At 43.7% G+C, this 5,752-nt stretch overlaps 1 pseudogene; it reads left to right on the top strand.

Annotated features, from left to right (window-relative positions):
- The first annotated feature begins 444 nt into the window (after positions 1 to 444).
- On the top strand, positions 445 to 563 carry LOC136642537 (5S ribosomal RNA; annotated as a pseudogene).
- Positions 564 to 5,752: the final 5,189 nt, after the last annotated feature.

Here is a 5,752-nt window from a genome sequence, read left to right as displayed (position 1 = left end):
AAGTCTTTCACTGCCTGGAGTACATTCAAGGGGAGAAGCATGAATTTTTAATCCTCTTTTAAAAACTTTAGAAGAGGAAGTGCAGTCAAGTTCCTACTTCATGGCCTGCCTGCCTCACCTCCTCAGTGTAAGAAATACTAACCCACTAACCACTGAAAGCTGCCATTTGAAATGGAAGACTCCGATTGGGCCACTAGGAACGGATTTGTGGAGCTACTTGATTCTCTTTTGTGGAGAATGATGGTCCCAAAATAGAGATCTTCAATGGCTTGGTAAGCCCCAAGACCTTATGGTTGATGCCCTCCTGCATGGGGCCTTTTGATGAATGCCCCAGGAGGTGATTTATCATGTCACCTTCAACTCCTACCAAAACTACTGTTGGACTCCAGCCTGATTTCTCAAACTGAATGCATACATTCAACCATTTATTTTTATTTTTATTTTTGCTTCAGCACAAGCACCCTGCACATGCCCAATCTCATCTGATCTTGGAAGCTAAGCAGGGTCAGGCCTGGTTACTACTTGGATGGGAGACCACCTAGGAATACCGGGTGCTGTAGGCTTATACCATAATCTTTCGAGACTGAAGGTTGCCAACCAATATTTTTGCTTCAGATCTTTTGAAGATCTTTGCCCTAGATATTTCAAAGGGGTGATTTATTACATAAATTATGAAAGCCAGGTCTACCATGGTGGGTGCAAAGGAAGATGACTGTTGCTGTGCTTACTGAACAAATTCCACAGCTCTGAACTTTGTCTCTCTGACACAATCCCCCTGAGAAAGAAGTGTGTCTGGGATCTGATGGTGTGACCAGGCTTACTTGGCATCAGGGAGACGAAGCTATTGCTAAAGATGGGAGGAATTTGGGAGAGTAGAGCAAAAGTACCTTGAGAGAATTTGACTTCTCCCTCATTGCACCAGGGTTTGGAACTGAACATCTGGCCAAGGGTAACTAGACGCAAAGGGGGACAGGATTCCTATATGTATAAACATGAGTTTCCAATATTCTGCCACACTCTAGTGTAACCAAGAGATGGGGCTCTGTAGATTGGAGCAGGCTTGGTTCTCAATGGAGAGGTCTCTAGGGAGTAGGCTTACTCTCTACTCTAATAGTGTCTCTTATTGAACTCTATACTTTCGCCCATATAAGCAAATGGTTGCCACTCAACTCCAGTGGGGATACGTAAAGCACTGCATTCCAGGGCACTACTGGGTTTAGGGCAAAACCTACCTTCCCACTGGGTGACCTGGCCTCACTGATAGGGATTCCATGCAGAAATCAAGTGTGTGTGCAGAAGAGAGGCAAGCAGCCCACCCCACAGTCTTTGAAACATACATTTTGCTAGGGTTGAATAACTGTGCAGAAGAGTGAATTTTGGCACTCTTGTGGCTTGTCATGTACGGATGTGGAAGGATGCAGCTGTTGAATTTCCCTCTCCTACACAACTGTTGAAAGTACAGGAACCCTGTCCTCATTTGCCTCTGGAAAACTCCCTGGGTGTCTCACATACACTATTAGCACTTACCCTTGTACGCATCAGTTGTCGCAGAAATAATTTGAGCTTCCACTTAGATATGCTGCTGGTTCTTACTTAATTGCTTAAATATGATGGTGGTTCTTGTTCATTGATTATTTTGGCTCACTGACTTCCTTAACCTTTTTTGCATTTTGTGATTTTTTTCCCCCCGTTATACACTCTTCCCTTGCTATCTGTACATTTGCTATATAGATTTTCATATAGCATATTCATTTATACATATAGTATGGCAATAATTCCAAATTTCTTTATCCGCACCAACATTTTCTGTTATACAGTTTGAAAAGCAGCTGTGTGAGACACACTTGCTGATGGATAGTGTGTATCATACTCAACTTCATACTGGCTTCCAAGGCACATGCGTTACATGCTCCCTTTTATCTGTTTTTGTGCTGTGTTTGTGCAAATTATTGTGAATATGTAAAGAACAGAAGATGAACACACTCATGGGAATAGTGGAAAAGCAGATTAAACATAACCTTCTCTTTTTACGCAATATCAGCTGCATCCTTTCTTGGATAAACTCACCTTGGTCTCAGTCATTCATGCTCTAGCTTCCTTCAGGATAGATAGGCTATTGTAATGATTGTTATGTAGGGCTGAACTTAAAGACAGCCTAGAGGCTTCAATCAGTTGAAAATGTGACTGTGATATAGTTTTGACTGGAGGTGGTAGATCAGGTCACATTATACTGATCTTGCAACAGCAACAACAATGTCAGCCTTCCAACTTGTCCATTCCACTCCATTCCAACTTGTCAGCTGTTTTTAGGTGGGTACCTGACACAGCACCTTTTTAGTCATGGCACCCACAATCTGGAACAGTCTTCCAAGAGAGACTTGTCTATCCCTTTTAGGCAGGCTGCAAACACTCTGCGGGAGACTCTTTTAGGATATGACTCACAATTATAAATTCACATCATCGCCACTGACTTCTCCTTAACCTTTTTTAAAAGTTTGCATTTGGCTGTTTGCATTTCTTTTTAGTTATTCTTTTTGTGAGCCATTATTTACGATTGCCTATTGTTTTATTTTTCCCTTGCAAACTGCTTGAGTCTTCCAAAGAAGGCAGGATGAAAATTTTGAAGAAACTAAAAGGTCTACCCTACAAATTAAAACCAGATTTAAAGCAAAATGCCATCAGGCCCAATCAAAGAGCTCTGGCAATTCAGTTTAGCTTTCTGACGAGGTTCAAGATCAGCCAAAGCTTGTGAGCAGCAACTTGACAACATTTCAACTTACAGCCCCTCTCTCTCTCTCAGTTCTAGGAAGGAAAGCCATGACTGATGTCAAGCCTCTTTCTCATTTGAGGTGTAGACCGTCTACACATACAGAGATACATTGGACAAGATGAGGGAGATAAATGGAGGTCAAGCCTGAAAAATGATGACATCATTTCTCAGGCCTGACCTCCATTTGTCCTCGATCGCCCTCATCTTGTCCTACGTATCTCTGTGGATGCTCTACAGCAGGGGTGTCAAACATAAGGCCCTGGGGCCAGATGCTGCCTGCAGAAGCTTTTCCTCCAGCCCTCAGGCTCTCAGCTGCTGAGCCATGCTGATGTGTTACTTGCTGAAAGGCAGCCCACGTGAAACTTGAATATGATCAAGGTATGTATATTTTCTCTTCTGTCGTTTGCAGCTAATGAGTTCCCAAGTGAGAAAAAGTGCTTATTTTTGGTCATGAACTGTTTAATGACATCACTTTCTGCCTAATGACATCACTTCCGACCCTCAACTGGCGTCATGCTATTCGGCCCTCTGTATGAAATGCGTTTGACACCCCTGCTCTACATTTCTCCTCAATCGCCCTCATCTTCTCCCAAGTATCTCTATGGATGCTCTACAGTTTCCTTGGGTGTCCTGCACTTCTCCTGCATGTCCCACACGTGCCTCAGGAGGTCAAGATTATTTCAACCTATTTTTTCGATGACCCCAGGGTCATTGTTATTCAGGCCTGACCTCCATTTTTAGTCGATTGCCCTCATCTTGCCCCACATATCTCTGTGGACTATGTACAGGGTTCCCTGGGGGTCCTACATTTCACCCAATGTTATTCCGGGTGCCCTACATTTTGAACTACATTTTTCTATGTGCCGTACATTTTGCCCAACATATCTCAGTGCGGCCTACAATTCGCCCTACATTCTCACACACGCCCACCTGTCGTCCTACATTCTTTCTATGCATCCTACATTTTGCTCTGCATTTTTCTTAGATGCCCTACATCCTGTCCTACATTTTCTGCACACCCCACATTTCACCCTACATTTCTCTACAAGCCCTTACATTTCTCTATAAGCCCGTAACAGTTCTTGACCTCTCCCATGAGCTGTGGGATGAGAGCTCCCTCCACTGCTTGCTGTTTCACATCTGTGATGCAGTAGTGGCAGCAAACGAAAGGCCAGTCTTGCTTTGTGCAAGGCCTTTTATAAGGCCTTGAACTATTGCAAGACCTTCATTCATTCATACAAGTTCATCTTTAATATATTCATTTATGTAAACTTATGTAAATTTATTCAAATTTTAAATGTAAATTAATTCTTTTTTCCCCCTGGACCCCGACACAGTGTCAGAGATGATGTGGCCTTCCTGCCAAAAACTTTGGACACCCCTGTTATATATCAATCAATGCATAATTTCATGCAGAATGTGTTCTTTGTTCTATCAAAAGGTACAGCCAAAAAACCAGTGGGGGCAGAGTGATGGTACATCACCACGCCCACCACCTGGGGTGTTGCCCCGCCCACTGCATGGGGGTGACACGCTGGCATCCCGCACCAGGTGACGCGAACCCTAGTGACGCCACTGTGTAGACGTGCCCCCCAGATGAACACCAATCTGAGTGAGAGAACTCTATGCACACACACTGCAGCTCGCATACCAGGGACATATTGCTGAATCAGTGCAAGCATCCAAAATGAGTGAAGACCTTTAAGAAAGACTTGATTTGAAAATGTATCTGTACAGCAGAGGATGTTCTGTGCATAAGGCATGCTTAATTAAAGTTCAGCAGAATCCTTATGTGCCTTGCTAGACTGAAATTGATTATGGATTGTAAACAGAACTGGCTTTGTTAAAGAGAGACTTTGGATATAATGAAAGTCATGTTTCCTTGTGTGTACTCTAGGTAATTCCCCCCCCCCTTTCTTGGACACTGATGGAAAGCTAGGTGCAACATGCCATGTCTACCCCTAACTATGCAACTACAAACCTATCCAGAAAGATTGTGCAGGAGATGGATGCCTGCCAATGCTGTTTCCATCTCTTTTCCAAGACACCCACGCACACCAGCCACTTTTAGCATGTGCTTGCGTGGTTTGCCTCTTCTCCAAGTGCAGCTCTCGGGAGTGCCATTTGGCTCTTTGTTGTAATCAAACTCAGGCTCCAATCGCCATCCACTTAACACTGCAGGAGGCACAATCAGTTGTTTCCCTTGGACAACTAAAAGAATCTAATGAAGTGTCTCAAAGGCAAGGGGAAGATAATGTACTAGCTGCTGTTATAACATCAGATCCCCTCAGTGCTTTTTTGTTATCACTTTTCAAAGAGAACAAATTCCTTTGTAATTTTTCAGGCACAATTCCTTGGAAGCATGTTCCATTTAACTTTCAACTAGTTGAGTAGGTTCAGACCATACTTAAGTAGGCCAACATATACTTATTGGGGCACCATTTCAGGAAATGGGATAGTCCACCACCCACTTAACCATGTTTCAGACCCTGTGCAACCATTCTTCAAAAGTGCTGTACCTCTGTCTCTGACCAGCTTGTCAGAGGTCACAGGTGGTATCAGCACACTGAGCAACTAGAATAGACATTGAAATATTTTGTACTAGGAATGAGGCTATGGTACAGTTGAAGAACACTGTTCTTCACAGTTGAAAAACCTTTGCATGCCGGCGGTTCTGGATTCAGTCCCTGGCATATCCAGGAAGGGCTAGGAGAGACCCCTGTCTGAAACCCTGGATAGCCACTGCCAGTCAATATAGGAAGATGGACCAATGGTAACACTCCACATAAGACAGCTTCTTGAATATATATATGAGATGACTATGGGTGCAATCCTAACCCCTTATGTCAGTGCTTTCCAGCACTGACATAAGGGCAATGCAGCTCTGAGGTAAGGGAACAAACATTCCCTGACTTTGAGGAGGCCTCCATGAGTGACACCCAACTGCAGGATGCAGCACACATCCCATTGGCACCGCTATGC

Source organism: Tiliqua scincoides, chromosome 2 (genome assembly GCF_035046505.1).
Source record: "Tiliqua scincoides isolate rTilSci1 chromosome 2, rTilSci1.hap2, whole genome shotgun sequence".
Taxonomy (NCBI): Eukaryota; Metazoa; Chordata; class Lepidosauria; order Squamata; family Scincidae; genus Tiliqua; species Tiliqua scincoides.
The sequence above is the reverse complement of the archived record's forward strand: the minus strand, read 5'-3'. Positions and strand labels throughout refer to the sequence as shown.